The sequence below is a fragment of the Mixophyes fleayi genome, chromosome 6, assembly GCF_038048845.1.
Source record: "Mixophyes fleayi isolate aMixFle1 chromosome 6, aMixFle1.hap1, whole genome shotgun sequence".
Classification (NCBI taxonomy): domain Eukaryota; kingdom Metazoa; phylum Chordata; class Amphibia; order Anura; family Limnodynastidae; genus Mixophyes; species Mixophyes fleayi.
Window position 1 is genome coordinate 117,210,023 of NC_134407.1, and position 21,808 is coordinate 117,231,830.

The following is a 21,808-nucleotide window of genomic DNA, read 5'->3' on the forward strand; positions in this document are numbered from 1 at the left end:
GGGGGCACACAAAAAAGCTGGTTGCAAGATCCACATGGCAGAAGTAAATTGTCAGGCAAAAAATATTAGACCACTCAAAGTATAATGTTTTAATGGATTTTCTCCAACTTTGTCTTTAATAAAAAAATAAACTGACCTTCTCCAGCATTCAATAAACATATTTCCTTGTGTTGATCTATAGTCCACACACATTTTACCGGATGTCATTGTTACTCTGAAAGACAAAAACAAAAATTGCACAGTAAATGAAAACCGTCATTAAAGGTTGTTTTGTTTTTTATCTAATGAAATCCTCAACTAGTGGTTTCGGCAACACTTAACTCTTCCAATACAGTGCCTGATGCTTTTCCCAGGGTAACAGGATAAATTTGAAAGGAAATATCATCTGTGTACTGTTGTCAATGAAGCTTGTCTGATCAACTGCAGTGGCAACTCTTGTTTTTGCCAAGGCGGGACCTGCATTGAGAGTTTGACAGAGCTTCCTTTAGTACTGCATACAAATTTCTTTGGAAGGTTTTCTTTTAAATGACGATGAAGACCAGAATGGATTATGGCCCACTCAATATGTGCCCATTCTTTAATATAGGTATATATTTCCAATATATAATTTTTGTACATAAGGTGTAAATAATGGATATATTTTGGTCTGTTGATTTTAGTGAAACAAAAATTATCTCCACTTCAGACAGGGACTTGAAGTAATCGGGGATATACAATTAATGTTTAGTAATTTAGGCAATTTAGGCATTCTGTTTTATAATTGGGGGGAAAAAACCTAGATTTAAGGATTTTCCTATTCATCACATTTTTTTTAATAGCATTATTTATTTATTTTTTATGGAATATGGAATTGAGCTGTGTTTTACCATTATTATATGAATGATACCCAGGGATACTCAGCTGCCATGGTGGATTATATCTATATCAGTCTAGAGGCCCCTGATCAACTCCACTTAGCTGCTCTAGAGGCGTCCATAAAAAGTGTGATAGGTTTAAACGATATCTACCTATTTGCCGCTCTCCTCAGAACTAACAAATGTCATCTCTTGGAGCCTGACGTTCTTTTTAAAAATGTACAGGCTGAATTTTTTTTACTGCAGCAATAAATAATTTTTTTGCACTTCTCAGCATGGGGGGTGCCTTCAGTGGTATAGCCCGGCAACACTGAACACTGACGATAACCCTTTATATGTATTTGGGCGAAGTGAAAAGGCTTTATGCTCTTTGATTAATAGGCCCTTAATGTTGGCCTGAGTACGAATAGACATGTTACTGGCAACACTGACATATTTTTTTAGTCAGGCTTTTCTAAGTAGTTGTTGGAAAGAAAGTAACTGTTAATGACCGACAAGTGAATAGCTGTGCGTCCAGAGAGAATTAAAATGTTCTCTCTATTCACAACATTTAATGTTCTTGCACAGATGACGTAATCACTATTCATGTGCACTACTTATTTCATGATAACTACATTACTGTAATTTTGCTAACTCACATAATCTCTGAATGGTTGCAGGATGATATTCGTGGTATCACCTCAACATTTTTGAGGAGCCTTGGGTTAATCCTTTTCACAGATTTTATACATAGACATCTGGTCGGTATACCTGTAAAAATGAAATACAGATAGGATCTCCAGTGAATATACCAGTTCCTGTTTATACAATAAGAGAGTCCACTTTTCTTTCTTTTTTTTTTAAGAAAACAAAATGAATACACTCTTCCACTACAATGTGCTTTAGGTGTGTAACTTGCAAACATTTACTGATTGGGCCCCATAGTATTTTTTTTTTGGGGGGGGAGGCACATGTGTGTCTATGCACTCCAGAGGACATGCAAATGGTTTTGGTGCATAAGCACAAGCAGGACTTCACTGTGCAAGTCCAGAAGAGCAGAGCGGTAGCTTCCATTGTGGATGGACCAGTATCTCCATGCCCTACTCAGCTGCTCTGACATAGTTATGCCACTGTTGTGTTCGCAGCATGGTACATTGTAATGTTTTGGTCTGTTTGTACTCAAACATAGGAGTGCATGAGGGAGCATGGCTTGCAAGGCAAGGTCAGTGCTGATAAATGAGAGGAGCTTCACTTCACATTTTGTTACAGGGGGGTGCCAATCCCATGTATGTCCCACTTCCTTATTTCTCTGCTCCCCCATGAGGGTCTTGATCACTGTGGCCACCAGCAGCAATGAGTAGGAGATGTTATGTGCGTATTGTCGCTAACCAATAACAATTGTCGAACCTCGATTTGTGTTTCCAACGCACAAAGATTTATTCGCAATAAGTAGAATAATATGCTCAAGCGAAGTAATAGTAAATACAGCCGTTACTTATCGCATGCGCTCTGGATCCAGTGCAGTCATTCAATCCTGAAGTCTGGGGACAAGATGTCTGAACACTGGATGTGAAGCTGCTGCTTATATGCACAATGAAATACAGTAATACAATGAAGATGGTATAGCTTGCATCTATTGGTCCAGGTCTCAGGAAGGTCCAAGGGGTTGTCAATCATTGGCTAGTTCATCCTAAGGAATCCAGGGGGTATGCTCGGCTTTTCCCGCCAAGATTCCTTAGTCTTAAGTAGTTCATAATTCCCTATCATTCATAACTTGTGTATGCACTCTGCGATTCCTTCGCAGAGTGAACCAAACAGTAGGAAATGTAAAGAGGTTTATTATGATACCACTCATGATATGATTCCTTCAACCTGTTACCTGTTACGTATATTTCACTAATATGCATGTAACTTTAATATAACATATAAATACTACTATATTTCGACATAACTGACTATGTGTTGCAACTACCATTAATGTGTACTATTTTATAAGTATGCGTGTTTGTGCGAATGTATGGTAAAAGACCAATTACTGTTGCTGCCACGTGTAGTGGATGCGAACGCCCTTTCACGCCGTAGCGTGCCCATGTACACGTAGCATACCGTACGCATATTTTCAGACAAAGACAACCAAGTTTGCTCGACTTTAATTGAAATGACTTTATCCAATTTGCTGACTTCGACAGCTCCACCCTTTGATAGTGTAATAAACTATCACCCAATCACCGTTTCAAGTTCAGGATTATACAATACTTCTTCACAGACCATGATCTCGGTATCTGGTACCACCCTTTCAGTCTGTTTCTCAGTGTTACTCCTATGAGACCGTTTTCCACACTTCAACACAGTAGGAACACATTTGACAACTAAACCAATTGCTAAGATGACACCCAGTATAAGGAGAAGGAGCTTACCTACACTAGCAACCATTTCCTGTACCCACTCCCCCAGACCGGAGAACCATTTCACAGGGTTCAACCACGAGAACCAACCCGCCACCTTTTCCCTGACCTCATGTAACGAAGAATTATGGCTCTTTCGAAATTCCCATTTCAGCTGCAAAATTTCATCCATCTTCCGGTCTATAACCACTTTAGGGTCATCCGTATTATTAGTAATGTACGTGCAACATTTGACACCGAACTGGGTGGCCAGTATCACACAGTACCCACCAGTAATAGAGGTGAGATAATTTAGTACCAGTCCATGTTGCACCAACTCCTTCTTGTACGCTTGTAGCTCCCTTACAGTATACCTGAAAGTGTCATCATACATCTCTGTGATATTATCTATTAATTTAGCTAGGTCTTGGATATATTTAAAGTTTAATGTTCCCCGAGCGGTCCTGGTGAGGTCTAGAGCAACCATATTTTGAAAACCAGCAGTTTCACTAATCAATTTTGTAGCTATGGGTTCCTCACCAGGAATCCTATTTCTCTTGCCACGGTGTTCATATTGTGTGTGTATGTATGGTGGTGATGTAGTCTTGTGAATACCAACCATTTCTTCATGAGTAATAGTCATGATTCCAGGAACCAGTTTAGCTAAGAAACACAAGCCCTTGGAACTCGGAGTCACCCAGGAATAAGCTTTCCTTCCACAAACAAAATACACATCATCAGGGAGAACATAAGGAACAGTATGCCCATGAATTATATCACACAGAGTTTTGATAAAACTACCCATGCCTAGTGTCTCCATTTGCTCTAGACACGTGTCGGCATTAATGACATTTTTACATTTATCTGTAGAGACTTTTCCAATGGATACCTTCTTATGTTAGGTTATACGCCCTAATTTGTGACTTCCATCAACATTCCTGCCTAGTAGTGACCTTGTGAGTCTCCCTCTAAAATGAGTGTGGCGAGCCATTGTCTGATCTGATAGGTCAGCCTCCCAATTCTCCAGGCGCTTTGCATGAGATATGTTTAGGCACAGCAAAGATCTGCCTATGGAGTATTGTCGAAGCGTCAGACTAGGGGACCTAGTGTTATTGTACCTCCCGTCTATGGGCCTCCCACCCCTCAATTCGAGTACTTCAGATATGTTTAGAAGGAATGGCACTAGTCCTATATTATGCTGCCCTTGCGGCACGTGAGAGCACACCCAACACTCGGTTGGTTTAGCACCTTACCCACCAGGGAGTGATAATCCTCCAAAGGATGCCCGCCTATATTCAGAGTACTGGGGGACTGGCATCAATGGATGCATCTCTCTTCAACTAGGGAGTCGCAGAACTTGCAGATACAATACTCATCAGACAATAGCCCCTCACACTGCCTCCGAGTTCCTGAGCTAACAGACCTTTTCATAACCCCCGGACCAAGTTTGATAATGGGCTGCTCTGAGTATCCTAATAACTTTTCTTCTGCCTCCATTTCATCCGTATCACTCCCAGAACTCTCCTCCGTCCTCCATCCTCCTTCACAAAAATAGAATGTCCTAGAAAGAGTAAAAACAAGGAAAATCCTGGAACAAAAGAAAAACATAAACCGCCACTCCATCGCTGGAAAGATAGTTCTGAGGCAACGTCTCTGGTTCAGGTGTCTCGACTGCAGGCTTTAGGTCTCCCGGAACAGGCTCACAAGTGACAGCTCTATGTCGTCGGTCTTAGTTTTATCTTGCACTTTCTCCAGATTATGGACTCTCCTGCAGTGGGTGGAATGGACCCAAGTGTCTCTCTCTGCAACCTTCAGTGATGTAGTACTGGTCAGCAGCACTTGGTACGGGCCTTCCCAACGGTCTGTTAAACAACCTGAACGTAAGAAATTGCGGATCATAACATAGTCTCCAAGTTCAACATCATGACAGTTCGTTTCTGGCATGCCAGGTGACAGCATTTTTTAGTTTTTGTTGTTGTTGCTTTAGCTGTCTACTCATTCTTATAAGATATTGTACAGTCACATTATTACACTTCAAGTCGTCTTGTGGACTCACGATCAAATGAGGCTGCCGTCCGAACAGTATCTCAAAGGGGGACAGATTAAGAGGAGGTCTAGGAGTGGTTCGAATGCTATGGAGGACCAATGGCAAAGCCTCAGGCCATGCCAACCCAGTTTCAGCCATTATCTTACCAAGCTTGTTCTTTATAGTACCGTTTACTCTCTCCACCTTACCACTGGCTTGTGGTCGGTAAGGGGTGTGAAGTCTGCTACCGATTCCCATGAGTTTACACATGTTTTGGAAGATATCACCAGTAAAATGGGTACCCCTATCACTTTCAATGATTCTAGGGATACCGAACCTACACACAAAGTCTTGTACAATTTTCTTTGCAGTGAACACAGCAGTATTAGTGGCTGCCGGATATGCTTCTACCTAACCAGAAAACACATCAATACACACTAACACATTCTTTAAATTCCTGCACGGTGGTAATTGGATATAGTCAATTTGTATCACCTGAAAAGGTCCGTCTGTAGGAGGGATGTGGGATGGCTCAGTTGGAATAGTTTTCCCAACATTTTTCCTCAAACAAGTAAGACATGACATTGCTTTCTTACCAGCCTGAGAGGAAAATCCGGGAGCACACCAGTATGCTCTCACCAGTTTGCACATACCTTCTTTACCCAGGTGAGTCAGGCCATGTGCTGCTTCAGCCAGGCTTGGATAGTATGTTCGGGGAGCTACAGGCTTACCTTGTCCATCCCTCCAGAGTCCTGAGGACTCTTGACCACATCCCTTCGCCTTCCAGACCGCCTTTTCCTGCAGGGAACACAAGTCTTGCATTTCAATTAATTTCTGCATGTCTAATGTCTGAAAAACCATCATAGTCTCGGTCGATACAGTCATAGGTTGCCCTGCTGCCCATTTAGCAGCTTCGTCTGCCCTGTTGTTGCCCAATGACACTGGGTCTTCTTCAAAGGTATGGGCTTGCACTTTATGACGGCTACTGTTCTGGGTAACTGTATCGCTGTCAGAAGTCCTTTTATGTGTTGTGAGTGTGCCACTGGCGTACCTGCTGCTGTCGTAAAGTTTCTAAGACGCCAAAGGGCCCCAAAATCGTGCACTACCGCAAAGGCGTACCTAGAGTCAGTAGATATATTGGCTGATTTACCCTCTGCCAATTCACACGCTCTCCTTAGTGCTACTAGTTCCGCCACCTGGGCTGAGTGAGGTGGGCCAAGGGGTTCAGCTTCTACCACATCCTGATCGTCTACAACAGCGTAACCAGTACATAGCTCTCCCGTCTCTGTCTGTCTATGACAACTTCCGTCTGTATAAAACGTAAAATCTACATTTTCTAAGGGGGTGTCACGTATGTCGGGCCTTGCAGTAAAGGTCTGATTCAGATGTTCCATACAGTCATGCGTGTCAGTATTCTTGCCTAACTCATCATCAACCAGAGTCTCCTCACCTCCCACCCTTTGTGTCTCTAGAGACACATACGGAAGGTATGTAGCTGGATTTAAGGTGCTACATCGTTTGATGGTGATGTTTGAGGGTGCCATCAGGGCTAGTTCCCACTTTGTGAATCTAGCTGAAGAAACATGTCTGGTTTGGGCTGAATTTAACAGAGCTGATACAGCATGGGGTGTATAGATAGTTGAATTATGTCCTAATACTACGTCCTCGCTCTTACTTACCAGAAGAGCCATTGCTGCTACACTTCTGAGACATGTTGGGAGTGATCTTGCCACATTGTCTAATTGTGCACTGTAGTATGCTACCGGTCTGCTAGCGTCACCATGTTTCTGTGCGAGGACGCCTGATGCACAACCATCAGCTTCTGTACAGAATAGCTCAAAAGGCTTTTCATAATCAGGTATTCCCAATGCAGGTGCTCTAGTCAGACTATCTTTAAGATTAAAGAACGCTTGCTCTGACTCTTCTGTGTGTACAACACGTTCTGGTTTTGAGGAAGAGACTAGCTCCTGCAATGGTAATGCCAGAATAGAAAAACCTGGGATCCAGGATCTACAGTATCCACACATCCCTAGGAAAGTACGGATCTGCTTCTGGCTCTGTGGCAGAGTCATGTGTTGTATGGCCTCAATCCTGTCGGTTGTCAGGTGTCTTAGCCCCTTAGTGAGGCAGTGTCCTAAGTATTTGACCTTAGTCTGACATGGCTGTAATTTATCCTTTACCACCTTGTGCCCTGTTTGTGAAAGATGAAGCAACAACAATTTAGTATCATGTAAACATGACATAAAAGAATCAGAGCACAACAACAAATCGTCCACATATTGAATTAGAACAGACCCATTGTGGGGTTGAAAGGATAGCAAACCGTCATGTAAGGCTTGGGAGAAAATACTGGGGCTGTCAATGAACCCCTGGGGAAGTCTGGTCCATGTGTATTGCACTCCCCTGTAGGAGAATGCAAAACGGTATTGGCAGTCAGGGTGAAGGGGACTGAGAAGAAAGCAGAACATAGATCAATGACAGTAAAATGACTGGCAGACGGTGGAATCTGCATGAGGATGACAGCTGGATTCGGCACTACGGGGAATTGGCTCTCGACAACTTTATTAATTCCCCTTAAATCCTGGACTAATCTATAGCCCCTTCTCCCAATCTTCTTCACAGGGAAAATGGGAGTATTTGCTTTACTGGCTGTACGAATTAAAATCCCTTGTTGTAACAGCCTCTCAATAACAGGATATACCCCTAGTTCCACCTCCGGTTTTAATTGATACTGTGGGATTTTTTGAGCTATCCTACCACTTTTTAGATTGACCATGACAGGGGCTACGTTTGCCATCAGTCCAGTGTCCTGTCCATCTCTGGTCCATAGTGAACCTGGTATTTCCAGCAACATCCCCTTTACTTGAGATGGACTTTGTTCTATAACAGGAGAGTGTAACATTAACTTTTGAGGGGTGTCCAATATATCCTGTACCTCATGTGCGACCTTCTCCGGTATATCTAAGAACACACCATCAGAAGTACAGTATATGACACATCCCATTTTACATAACAAGTCTCTCCCTAGCAAGTTAGTAGGAGTCGCCGCAGCCAAGAGAAACGAATGCTTAGCATGCAGAGGCCCGATAGTAACGTCAGCGGGTTTAGTTAGAGGATAATGTAACACTTTTCCCGTTACCCCCATAGCTGGAATAGTTTTACTGGTCACCTGTAGATTGAAAGGAGAGGTTATCACAGATCAGGCCGCCCCTGTATCTACAAGAAAAGTTTCTTTCCTACCAGCTATGTCAACTATCATTGTTGGTTCTTCACTCTGACTCTCAGTTAACCTCACTGGCTGTAGACTACAGGTATGACCGGACCCCTAGCGCTGACTATTGATTTCCCGCGCAGCATTTTCTGCTGTAATAAGCGCGGGTAGATGTGAGTCTTCTAGTCTATGTGAATCCCTCCTTGGAGGATATCTATGTGACCCTTCATTAGGATTATACCTTCCCTTTGTACAATCTTTTCTCATATGTCCTTCTTCTTTGCAATTGTAACATCTCAACATTCTGCGTTTCCCGTTATGTGGGTTATATGCTGGTGGTCGTGTATGCATTCCCCCTAATGCCTGTATACTCACAGTCATCAACTTGTCACTCTTTTCTTCCCTTTTCCTAAAGATATTTTTGTCATGTTCCACAGCAACTTCTCTAAGAGAATCTACCGTGCTGCCTCTCCAACCAGGGGTTGAGGTTTGTACTCTTGTTTTTAGATTTTCCTTTAAACCATCCATCAGTACTGTTACCGCTACTTCCCTATGATGTGGGTTCTCCTTTATATCTGATACCCCCGTAAACTGTGTCATTGATGCAAGAGCTCTACCAAAATAATCCGCTGCAGTTTCACTGTCTTTTTGTTTTATGGTGAAAATCTTACTCCAATTTACCACTACTGGAAAATATATGGCTAAGTGTTTGACAATTCTTTCTATATTTTTTTGGTTAATCTCATCAGTCAAGGTGTCATCTTCCTCCAACAAACAATCTTCAATAAATTTTTGTATGTTAGTATTGGGAGGAAGACAAGCCCTCAACACTACACGCCAATCTTTATTGGTTGGTTCGTGGGCATTTCCTAAGTCTTTAACAAATTTCTGACATTTAGCTAACTCCTTTCTAGGATCTGGGAATTCAGTCATAATGGAACGTAATTCTGATCTAGTCCAGGGACAATGCATTGTAACATTTCTTAAAGGAACTACACCACCCTTGTCCAGTTTCCCATTGGGAACTGATATTGTGCGGACTGGGTACGCACCCTCTGGTTCACTGACTTCAGGGGACACTACAGGATTTGCTGGTTCAAGATTTAGAACGCTTTCACTCCTAGTGATCACGCTACTCTCACCTATCTCAGCCATTTTCTCATACTTGCGCTGAGCCTCTAGTACACTAACAGCATGGGCAATGGCCGAAATCACAGTGGGTTCATCTTCATCTTCAGATACACTTGATTTAAACTGGCTTAAAACAGGATACAACTTAGCAATTTTTCTTTTTTCAGTTTTAATACCGGCTGTACTTACCGCTCCCGCCACATAAGGTGGCGGGGGCGCGCTTGCGCTGAGTTTGCCACGCTTCTCAATGGTTACTTCCGTTGTGCGCGCGCTTTTAGCCACGCCTACTTCCGCTTTGCATTCGCTGCTCTGCCACGTGTTACCTTCCATTTGCCACAATTTTAAACAATCATTATGTTTATTCCTCACTTTCGTTGAGTTAATCAACCATACTTTATCTTTTACAGTATTTAGTACCTCTGCATTAAAACTCCCTATTGTTTGGAAAGGCCTATCACAACCTTTGGTCATCTTGACTCACATGTCGCAATACCCAGTTGCGTATGCACCATATTTCTTACACATGAGAAATCTCGCTGAACCAATACGACCTTCCTTAGGCAGTACCTTGGCCTTCTCTAGTGTTTGCTTAGCACCCATATTGAACAATAGGGTCCCAGAAATATCACAATATCCTGCCACAAAATAGGGTTCCAGAAATAACAGAATATTCAGCCACTAATTTTCAACACTACCGCTAGAGATATTTTACCGGCCTGTGGACGTATTTGCTACAAGCCGCGTCCACTCGCTTCCAATGCGGACTAAAGGGTTATCAGCTTCCTGATCACCCCTGACTCTCCAACAAAATCTGTCGAGTTTATTAAGTTTGGCAGCATCCAGTAAAGTCAATTACCAGCCTTACTAACGTAATTCCTCCCCGTTACCCCCAAGTCGCAATCACGGCTTTCCTTGCCGTGCGGTGCAATCGCAATGCTTAAAGCTAGTCTGTAAGCGATACGATTACCCTTGGGTGCACGTCGCGAAAACTTATTCAGTTTCCGCCCCCCGGTATACCTGCCTTGTGTACCGTACACCAGTTGGGCACCTGCCTTGTCAAACAGCAACTGACACTCTATTTTACAATAGATAAAACCTTAGTGTATTTAAAGTCAACAAATCACATGACATACACCTTTTCTGCGCAGAAAATAAAAGAATTCCCAACAATAGTAATAATATCCCAGAGGTTTTCACAAGTAATTATATTATGCAGATATAATAACTATCAAGACGATTGTTTAACCACGTGGCAAATCTACCGGAAGTTCGCGTACGCACAGCAGGAAATACACATACGCTAAGCAATGCAATACAGTTAAAACGCACAATGACAGAAAAAAGAAACAGTTTTCTCTTTTGTCCCTAGGTTCTAGTTAGCGTGCCCTAGATAATGCAAAACGGACATTCGGTTTCACAACACGGAGTAAAATTCAGGTTTTGAACACAATGCGTTCTTACCCGTATATGACGCGTCTCCACCCTTTGTTGCGGAACCGAAATCCGTTGGTCTTGCGTATCATCGGCATAGAAACCTACAAAGCTCACGAGCTCCCAAATTGTTATGTGCGTATTGTCGCTAACCAATAATGATTGTCGAACCTCGATTTGTGTTTCCAACACACAAAGATTTATTCGCAATAAGTAGAATAATATGCTCAAGCGAAGTAATAGTAAATACTACTCCAGTGCAGTCATTCAATCCTGAAGTCTGGGGACAAGATGTCTGAACACTGGATGTGAAGCTGCTGCTTATATACACAATGAAATACAGTAATACAATGAAGATGGTATAGCTTGCATCTATTGGTCCAGGGCTCAGGAAGGTCCAAGGGGTTGTCAATCATTGGCTAGTTCATCCTAAGGAATCCAAAGGAGAGGGTCACCTCTCCAGGGGGTATGCTCGGCTTTTCCCGCCAAGATTCCTTAGTCTTAAGTAGTTCATAATTCCCTATCATTCATAACTTGTGTATGCACTCTGCGATTCCTTCGCAGAGTGAACCAAACAGTAGGAAATGTAAAGAGGTTTATTATGATACCACTCATGATATGATTCCTTCAACCTGTTCCGTATATTTCACTAATATGCATGTAACTTTAATATAACCTATAAATACTACTATATTTCGACATAACTGACTATGTGTTGCAACTACCATTAATGTGTACTATTTTATAAGTATGCGTGTTTGTGCGAATGTATGGTAAAAGACCAATTACTGTTGCTGCCACGTGTAGTGGATGCGTACGCCCTTTCACGCCGTAGCGTGCCCATGTACGTCGTAGCGTACCATACGCATCTTTTCAGACAAAGACAACCAAGTTTGCTCGACTTTAATTGGAATGACTTTATCCAATTCGCTGACTTCGACAGAGACAAAAGCATAGTCCTCCAAGATCCTGTTGCAAAATGGGGCTGGCTTGGGAGTGTACGGTAACTTCCCAGTTACTCCCCAATTAGAGTTGCAGTCAATACTTCTGAATCTCCTGTTTGAACAACAGTTGGGCTTTGTAGGGATTGACACATGGTGAAAAGTAAACATGCATGCATAGCAGCATTATTGACATCCTCCCCAGAGCCTATTTCTTTTAACATATTATTTAGTTTGGATTTTATTAAAGACTTGGCCTTATGTACTTATCCACCCTTCTCACTCATTACAACCACTGATGTATATAGTCAAAGAATATGGTAAAAACTTGGGTCTTTTACTAAATATGGAAAAGTTGACAGCCTTGCTTCTAAATGCAAGAACTATCCACCCTTCATAGAGCAGAGATATCTCATTTAAGTGGGTATAAAGCAGTATCCTTTACTTGGGGATTGAGTTTCCCAAAAACCTGGCTAATCTGTACCACATGAATATAGCTAATTGCTCATTTATCTAGTGAGCTTGGGGGTGGGTTATTTTATCTTATTTGGCCAGAGCTAATCTCTCTGAAATTATTTACTTAAACTAATGTATTACCTCCAGTCCCTGCCCCTTATCCTCACAAAGGCATATACTTATCTAATCAACTCTATTTTTAGAAACTTTATCTGGATTAACAAATATCCGCAAATTATTTTACTCAAAAATGCAACAACCAAAGTCTAATAGTTGTATTAACCTTTCCAACGTTATGTGTTATAGGCAGCAATATTACACTATTTGAGAGACTGGCTGTAAGAGTCTGAAAGCTTTGTCAGCACTTACTTAGAAAGGAGCTTCCTCACAATTACTAATTTCATTTCATTTGACCATGAGATCTCACAACACATAAAAGGTATCCCCCCATCCTTTGGAATACCCGTAAACTCTGGCATATTTAGAGGCATAAAATGCAGCTTAATGCCCACAAATCAATTCGTTTGACTTCGATGCAGAATCCTGACATTCAAGATGGCTTGCCAATATAACCTTTCTTGGCATGGAAGGAACGAGACATCAGTTTAATCAGGTATTTGATAGATAGATCAGCTGGACGGTCAGATATTTTTGCCCGGTGGTTGAGAAAGGTAGTTTTCTTAACTCCTTTCCCTTTGCCTTCTTTTAGGCTCAGCATTATATCATTGGGATCCTATGGCCCTTCTCAGAGCAAGATTAACATAATTTATCAGACATGCTATTACACCTGAATTGTCCCCCTAAACACAAGGCTATAACCATGCACTTAGATTTTGCATGAAACAAACAGGACCACAGCAAGATGTCGTCACGTATGGCTCAGTGGTTTTCATACTTCCCAATCCAATCAATAGATCCTTTCCTAGAAGCATTAACATAATAATTCTATTATTGGCAAGAATGTATATGGAGATGTTTCTCAACATGGTCAGTAAGGTTACATATCTCCTCATTGGAGTCATAGACTATCTCTCACAGATGTCAGAAATGTAATTCTAGATAGCTAAAAATTGATACATACACTTAAGCTCCCCTTAGTTTAAACACATTCGCAGATTCCTAAATTTGGACATAATTTTCTTTCACATGATGGAGCTCACATGCCCTTCTCAGGGTTCACATGAACAGAGATAATATAAACAACATAGTACAATATGTTCTTTTGAAAACTCAAATGAGAATAAGTCCACCACCATGAAAAATCCTCCACTTTACTCCATGTTGAAGCTATATATCAATAGAGGCACACCAGGTGATGTTCATTCCAACTTATCCCCTATAGGGTATATGCTTACAGCCATCCATGTGACAACATGCCTTCTTTAAATATCCTTGAAAATATGCTTTTTCTCATTAACTTATTAGTAGCACTTTCTCTCCTCCATACATAAATTCCATGTGGTAAAAGAAGAATGTAGAGAAAAAACCTTGTGCCTTACCTCAATAGTAAATGCTTATTATTTAATAAAATTGCATATAAAACATATAAAAACACACAACTTAAGTGACTGAAAACATCACTAAGAAATAAACTCGTACCAGAAATCAATACATAAAGGCATGTAGAGAAAATGAGCAAACAGGAAAAACATTCCCGATCAAAGTCCTCTCACCACTGCCCACAGAACTGTTTCCTGAGAGTTACTGCCACCTCTAACGCACTTCGACCCCAAGAACTAGGGTCTTTATCAAGACTGTTTTTCTCCGCTATGTTCGTTTCTTATAGAAATGTAATTCTGCTGAACTGGACATGTTCCACTGCCTCTGGGGAAGATCCAGAATGAGGAGCTTTTGGCTCAGATTGAGAAGATATGAGGTGGAAGGGGTTTGGTACATGTAAGCAATGCTGACAACCCCGACAGCACATACCATGACATCATGACAATGACTGCTTCAAAACCCGACTTTGTAAAACACATTGTACAGCCGTGGGCTCTTTAAATTACCACCTTAACAGCAACAACAACACAGTCGGGCTTAAAAGCGACGTCACTTCAGGCGCCCGGCATCTTTATTTATCGAAACCCTTTCAAGTCGGGTTTTGAAGCCATCGCAATTCTTTCAAGTTGGGTTTTGAAGCAGTCACTCTCATGATGTCATGGTATGTGCTGTCGAGGTTGTCAGCTTTGCTGTTAAAGCTACCACTGAGTGGAAGACCTGATAAAATATGGACACTTCATGCCTGGGTATTCTATGCCAAGACTACTCAGAAAATGAGGAGATTGTTACTGACAGAAAATGCATCTAGGAGGGAGACCATCATACAGGGGTGGATCCATTCTGAGGCACTTTCTATCACACTATTTCATGAAAAATTATGTGTTTTCAAAATAGATTTGCTAGAGATCATGCTAGAAAATGTTTGAGATGTAGTAAAGTTATAGTAATACACTTAACAGAAAAGCTAAAATCCAGATCCACAGATGTTTACACACAAGCTCATGGTAGCATTTATCCTTGTGTATGAAACTCCCATTGTCTCATAGATTGTAAGCTTGCAAGCAGGGCCCTCTTACCTCCCTGTCTGTATGTATTACCCACTATTGTTTTACTACTGTTTGTTCCCAATTGTAAAGTGCTATGGAATTTGTTGGCACTATATAAATAAATGATGATGATGATGATGGTATGAGTTGCAAATCATTGCTCAAGACCCTCTTATTTTCTGTTGAGGGGGAGATACTCTGTGCAGCATCATTTTCAATTAATCATCGTTTATCTTTGGACACTTGGGCAGGACCATGTTTTTTGTTGGAAGCTCATGTTTAATGTGAGTTTATAAGAATCACTGCGATGTTTACACCGATAATGTGTACATTCAAGTCCTTTGTACATGTTATCCATTCTGGTTAGATTATATGGAAAGATTGTAAGATCTGTAACTTTGCTTTGGTAACAATAAAAACATGTTATTAACAATATTCTTGCCAAAACTACAAGACTATAATAAAGTAATGCTTTCCCTCATTAATCCAGTCAAACTAGATTTAAATTGCATAAGGCTAAAGCCATAAACTTTAAACAGCCTTTCACTCAGTAGAATGGAATTGTTCTTGTGCATAATGGTATAAGCCCTTTTATACACTAACCATCTAGCTACAGTCATGGCCAAAAGTTTGAGAATGACTCAAATATTGGTTTTCACAAAGTTTGCTGCTTCAGTGTAGACGTCTGCAATTCGCCCTAGCACGTTGTCAATCAACTTCTGGGCCACATACTGACTGATGGCCGCTCATACTCGCCTAATCAATGTTTGGAGTTTGTCAGAATTTGTGGGTTTTTGTTTGTCCACCCGCCTCTTGAGGATTAGCTACAAGTTCTCAATGGGATTAAGGTCTGGAGAGTTTCCTGGCCATGGACCCAAAACTTCGATGATTAGCCACTTAGTTATCACTTTTGCTTTATGGCAAGGTGCTCCATCATGCTGGAAAAGGCACTATTCGTCACCAAACTGTTCTTGGACGGTTGGGAGAAGTTGCTCTTGGAGGATGTTTTGGTACCATTTTTTATTCATGGCTGTGTTCTTAGGCAATATTGTGAGTGAGCCCACTCCCTTAGCTGAGAAGCAACCCCACACATGAATTGTCTCAGGATGCTTTACTGTTGGCATGACACAGGACTGATGGTAGCACTCACCTTTCCTTCTCCAGGCAAGCGTTTTTCCACATGCCCCAAATAATCTGAAAGGGGATTCATCAGAAAAATGACTTTACCCCAGTCCTCAGCAATCCAATCACTGTACCTGTTGCAGAATATCACTCTGTCCCTGATGTTTTTCCTGGAGAGAAGTGGCTTCTTTGCTGGCCTTTTTGACACTAGGCCATCCTCCAAAAGTTTTCGCCTCACTGTGCGGGCAGATGCCTGTTCAGGTTTGCCTGCTGCCAAACCTGAACAAGCTCTGCACTGGTGGTGCCCCGATTCCATAGCTGAATCAACTTTAGATGGTTCTGGCGCTTGCTGAACGTTCTTGGGCGCCCTGAAGCCTTCTTCACAACTATTGAACTTCTCTCTTTGAAGTTCTTTGATGATCCGATAAATGGTTGATTTAGGTGCAATCTTACTAGCAGCAATAGCCTTGCCTGTGAAGCCCGTTTTGTGCAAGCAATGATGACTACACGTGTTTCCTTTCAGATAACTATGGTTAACAGAGGACGAACAATGATTTCAAGCACCACCTTCCTTTTAAAGCTTCCAGTCTATTATTCTTACTCAATCAGCATGACAGAGTGAACACCAGCCTTGTCCTTGTCAACACTCACTTCTGTTAATGAGAGAATCACTGACCTGACGTCAGCTGGTCCTTTTGTGGCAGGGCTGAAATGCAGTGGAAATGTTGCTTTTAGGATAAAGTTCATTGTCCTGGCAAAGAGGGACATTGAAATTAATTGCAATTCATCTGATCGCTCTTCATGACATTCTAGAGTATATGCAAATTGCTATTATAGAAACTGAAGCAGCAGACTTAGTGAAAAATATTTGTACCATTCTCAAAACGTTTCACCATAACTGTAGAAAAAGGATCATTTTGGATATCTCCTGTACATTTTATCTTGAAAAGTGGTCTTGTGAGCCAATGGGAAATCTTATTTAGTCTGCTGCAGTGTAGGGGATTCCTGAGACCCATAGAGTTAGGTTGCTGCAAGCAGGAGATATGAGACAGTTGTGAACTAAAGAGTAGATTTGTTGGAAGTAGTTCAATATGTACTGAGAATCAATGTAGATATCACAAAAGCAGGATAGGAACTGAGCAGGGATGCAAACTGGCAAGGCAAAATAATATAATCTGGAACAATGATGATAATTCTGTAGGCTACTGACCGTATGGTAAACCATGGAAAGTCACTGGTGCAAATAATATATGACACAGTATAGATAAGTCACTGACACAGATGATGAATGACACAGTAAACTGGTATGCAAGTGTGACAGCTATTATACAGCCCAACTAGCAAGATTCAGTATACACAGTACTACACATTGCTATCCAAAGCCAATAGCGCCAGAAGTCACTGATTTCCAAAGCCAGTAGTCAGAGCCAGAGGTTTGGTAGGCAGAGAGGCTAATTTGGAAACGCTATCACCAACATTTGATGGCTGAATGGGTTGGAACCTTTAGCTGAAATCATCAGGTTAGGGAGAGAACATGCCTTCAATGATGTAGATCACCTGACTGCCTCGGATGTACACAAAGTATACACGAGAAGTCAGTAACTCTGTAGTAACAATCATATGATCAAAAACAGGCTGGAAGAAGACAAAGGGGTCACATGCAAATTACATACAGAGAATAACACATAGCCTAAAAAGTTTCTATGAATGCTTACAATATTTTGGCATAGATTACTCAGGTCTTGTTTTGGCAGCCTTGCTGGAATTGATCCAAGATTTCGTTAATATTATGCACTAACCGTAAACTGGTCTAAATAATTTCTATTACCACTACAGTAAGTTGGGTAGTTGCCCTGCTGTTAGAGGACAAATCCCTTAATTCACATGGGTGATTAATTAAATAGAGATAACTGACTTAGGGTTAGAGTTACTAAGCTGCGGGTTTGAAAAAGTGGAGATGTTGCCTATAGCAACCAATCAGATTCTAGCTGTCATTTTGTAGAAAGCACTAAATGAATGAAAGCTAGAATCTTATTGGTTGCTATAGGCAACATCCCCACTTTTTCAAACCTGCAGTTTAGTAAATCTAGCCCTTAATCTCTTTGAACTTAACTACTTTACTACAAAATGCTGATATAAAACTTAAGACCTGGTCATCATTACTCCTCAACCTCATAAATAATAAATATTTTCAGATGATTTACAACCCAAAATGTCTGTATATATTTCATGCCTGTACAGTTATAGTGCCCTGCTGACATGTTAAAGCAGTGGAAACGGTAATTACAGTTTTAGAATGACAAACCTTTTGTAACTCTAAAATCCCCTTTTGTCATGTGTGTATATGTGTGTATATATATATATATATATATACATATGTGTGTATATATATATATATATATATACATATGTGTGTGTATGTATATATATATATATATATATATATATATATATATACATACATATATATATATATATATATATATATATATATATATATATATATATGCATATATATATACAGTCAAGTCCATAAATATCGGGACATCGACGCAATTCTCATATTTTGGGCTCTATACACCACCACAATGAATTTGAAATGAAACTAACAAAATGTGCTTTAACTGCAGACTTTCAGCTTTACTTTGAGGGTATTTACATCCAAATCAGGTGAACAGTGTAGGAAGTACAACGGTTTCTATATGTGCATCCCACTTTTTAAGGGACCAAAAATAATGGGACAAACTAAACAATCCTACATCAAACTTTCACTTTTTAATACTTTGTTGCAAATTCTTTGCAGTCAATTACAGCCTGAAGTCTGGAACGCATAGACATCATCAGACGCTGGGTTTCATCCCTGGTGATGCTGTGCCAGGCCTCTACTGCAAATGTCTTCAGTTCCTGCTTGTTCTTGGGGCATTTTCCCTTCAGTTTTATCTTCATCAAGTGAAATGCATGCTCAATCGGATTCAGGTCAGGTGATTGACTTGGCCATTGCATAACATTCCACTTGTTAGCCTTAAAAAACTCTTTGGTTGCTTTTGTAGTATGCTTCGAGTCATTGTCCATCTGCACTGTGAAGTGCCGTCCAATGAGTTCTGAAGCATTTGACTGAATATGAGCAGATAATATTGCCCGAAACACTTCAGAATTCATCCTGCTGCTTTTGTCAGCAGTCACATCATCAATAAATGCAAGGGAACCAGTTCCATTGGCAGCCATACATGCCCACGCCATGACACTACCACCACCATGCTTCACTGATGAGGTGGTATGTTTTGGATCATGAGCAGTTCCTTTCCTTCTCCATACTCTTCTCTTCCCATCACTCTGGTACAAGTTGATCTTTGTCTCATCTGTCCATAGGATGTTGTTCCAGAACTTTAATGGCTTTTTTAGATGTTGTTTGCCAAACTCTAATCTGGTCTTCCTGTTTTTGTGGCTCACAAATGGTTTACATCTTGTGGTGAACCCTCGATATTCACTCTTGTGAAGTCTTCTCTTGATTGTTGACTTTGACACATATACACCTACCTCCTGGAGAGTGCTCCTGATTTGGCCAAATGTTGTGAAGGGGTTTTTCTTCACCAGGGAAAAAATTCTTCTGTCATCCACCACAGTTGTTTTTCATGGTCTTCCAGGTCTTTTGGTGTTGCTGAGCTCTCTGCGTTCTTCCTTTTTAAGATTGTTCCAAACAGTTGTTTTTGCTATCTCTCTGATGGGTTTGTTTTGATTTTTCAGCCTAATGATGGCTTGCTTCACTGATAGTGACAGCTCTTTGGATCTTATATTGAGAGTCGACAGCAACCGATTCCAAATGCAAATGTCACACCTAGAATCAACTCCAGACCTTTTACCTGCTTAATTGATAATGAAATAACGAGGGAATAGCCCACACATGTCCATGAAATAGCTTTTGAAACGATTGTCCCATTACTTTTGGTCCATTAAAAAGTGGGAGGCACATATAGAAACCGTTCCTACACTGTTCACCTGGGGCCTGATTCATTAAGGATCTTAAATGAAGAGGTATCTTATTTCAGTCTCCTGGAGAAAACCATGTTACAATGCAAGGGGTGCAAACTAGTTTTCTGTTTTGCACATAAGTTAAATACTGACTGTTTTTTCATATAGCACACAAGTACTTGATAGCTTATTTGTACACTGAAATTTAAAGTTGATAATTGTGTGCTATATGAAAAACAGTCAGTATTTAACTTATGTGCAAAACAGAAAACTAGTTTGCACCCCTTGCATTGTAACAAGGTTTTGTCCAGGAGACTGAAATAAGATACCTCTTCATTTAAGATCCTTAATGAATCAGGCCCCTGATCTGGATGTAAACACCCTCAAATTAAAGCTAAAAGTCTGCAGTTAAAGCACACATTGTTAGTTTCATTTCAATCCATTGTGGTGGTGTATATAGAGCCCAAAATATGATAATTGTGTCGATGTCCCAATATTTATGGACTTGACTGTATATACACACATATATATATATATATATATATATATATATATATATATATATATATATATATATATATATATATATTAGAGATGGACGGGCTCGGTTCCCCAAGAACCAAACCCACCCGAACTTTGCCTATCCGAGTACCGAGCCAAGCAGGCTCGCTCGGATTCCAAATCGAGGCCGAACGTCATTGTGACGTCGTCGGATCTCGGGGCTCGGTTCTTGCGATATTTGAAAATTATAAATACCTGCCTCCACAGCAATCCATCACCATTTGACAAAGGGAGAGAGCAGGGTGTAGTCACAGGCTGATTAGAGCAGGGACAGAGAATACAATTCTGCTAACAATTCTGATTACAATTCTGATAACAATTGATAGAGAAGAGAGGAGGATAGAGGAGTCTTTTTTTTTTCAATATTTGGCACTACAAGTGCTTTGGGGTGTCCCCCATTCTTTTGCATTAATATTTCTTGCTGTTAAAAGTCCTATTTGTCAGTAGTCTGTCACTCACCGGACCGTGAGTGCCTCTGCGCTGGTGCGTGGTTCTCTCTCCTTCCTGCCGGCGCCTGTCCTGAGCCGCGGCCGTCCGCCATCTTGATGAACTGCGCATGCGCAGCATCCATGAACTCTTATGACCTTGCTTTTAACCTAATTGGTGGATCAATCACCTCTCCCTATTTAAGGCACATGTGGCCATGGTATCGTTGCCTGATCTTGAGTCTCATTCCCTGTGAGTCTCTGAAGGTGTCTCCTGTGTCCTGCTCGTATCTTCAGTCTCCTGCTGGATTACCTGCTCTGCTCATCGGCGGTTCCCATACCCGCTACTGACTCCTGTGTCCTGCTTGTGTCTTCAGCTGTCTGCTGGATTACCTGCTCTGCTCATCGGCGGTTCCCATACCCGCTACTGACTCCTGTGTCCTGCTCGTGTCTTCAGCTGTCTGCTGGATTACCTGCTCTGCTCATCGGTGGTTCCCATACCCGCTACTGACTCCTGTGACCTGCTCGTGTCTTCAGCTGTCTGCTGGATTACCTACTCTGCTCACCTGCGGTTCCCATACCCGCTACAGTCTCTCAGCTCTCCTGCCTTGCCTGCATATCCTCGTTGGACAAGCTTCTCTACTCAGCAGCGGTATGCATACTTGTTATTGACTATCAACTGGTGAATCCTGGGCAAAACTCCTAGTGCCCGTGACACAGTCTCAAAAAATAATATTTAGCACTCCCAAGTGCTTTTGGGTGTCCCCATTCT

At 41.2% G+C, this 21,808-nt stretch overlaps 1 protein-coding gene and 2 long non-coding RNA genes across 5 annotated transcripts in view; 1 reads left to right on the forward strand and 2 right to left on the reverse strand.

Moving 5' to 3' along the window:
* The window catches only part of RASSF4 (Ras association domain family member 4), a 261,966-nt gene that overhangs the window by 75,617 nt on the left and 164,541 nt on the right, over positions 1-21,808 (forward strand). The window lies entirely within an intron of this gene.
* Positions 1-21,808, reverse strand: part of LOC142161498 (uncharacterized) — a 31,743-nt gene that overhangs the window by 2,808 nt on the left and 7,127 nt on the right. For both annotated transcript variants that reach the window (XR_012693417.1, XR_012693416.1), the window contains 2 exons: positions 1,493-1,604; positions 137-214 (listed from right to left, as the gene is read on the reverse strand). This is a non-coding gene — a long non-coding RNA (uncharacterized LOC142161498). The remainder of the gene's footprint in view (positions 1-136; positions 215-1,492; positions 1,605-21,808) is intronic.
* Positions 11,967-20,112, reverse strand: LOC142160369 (uncharacterized). Its single transcript, XR_012693185.1, has 3 exons — positions 18,726-20,112; positions 12,555-14,558; positions 11,967-12,165 (listed from the first exon to the last, which is right to left on the reverse strand). It is a non-coding gene; the product is annotated as an uncharacterized LOC142160369 (long non-coding RNA).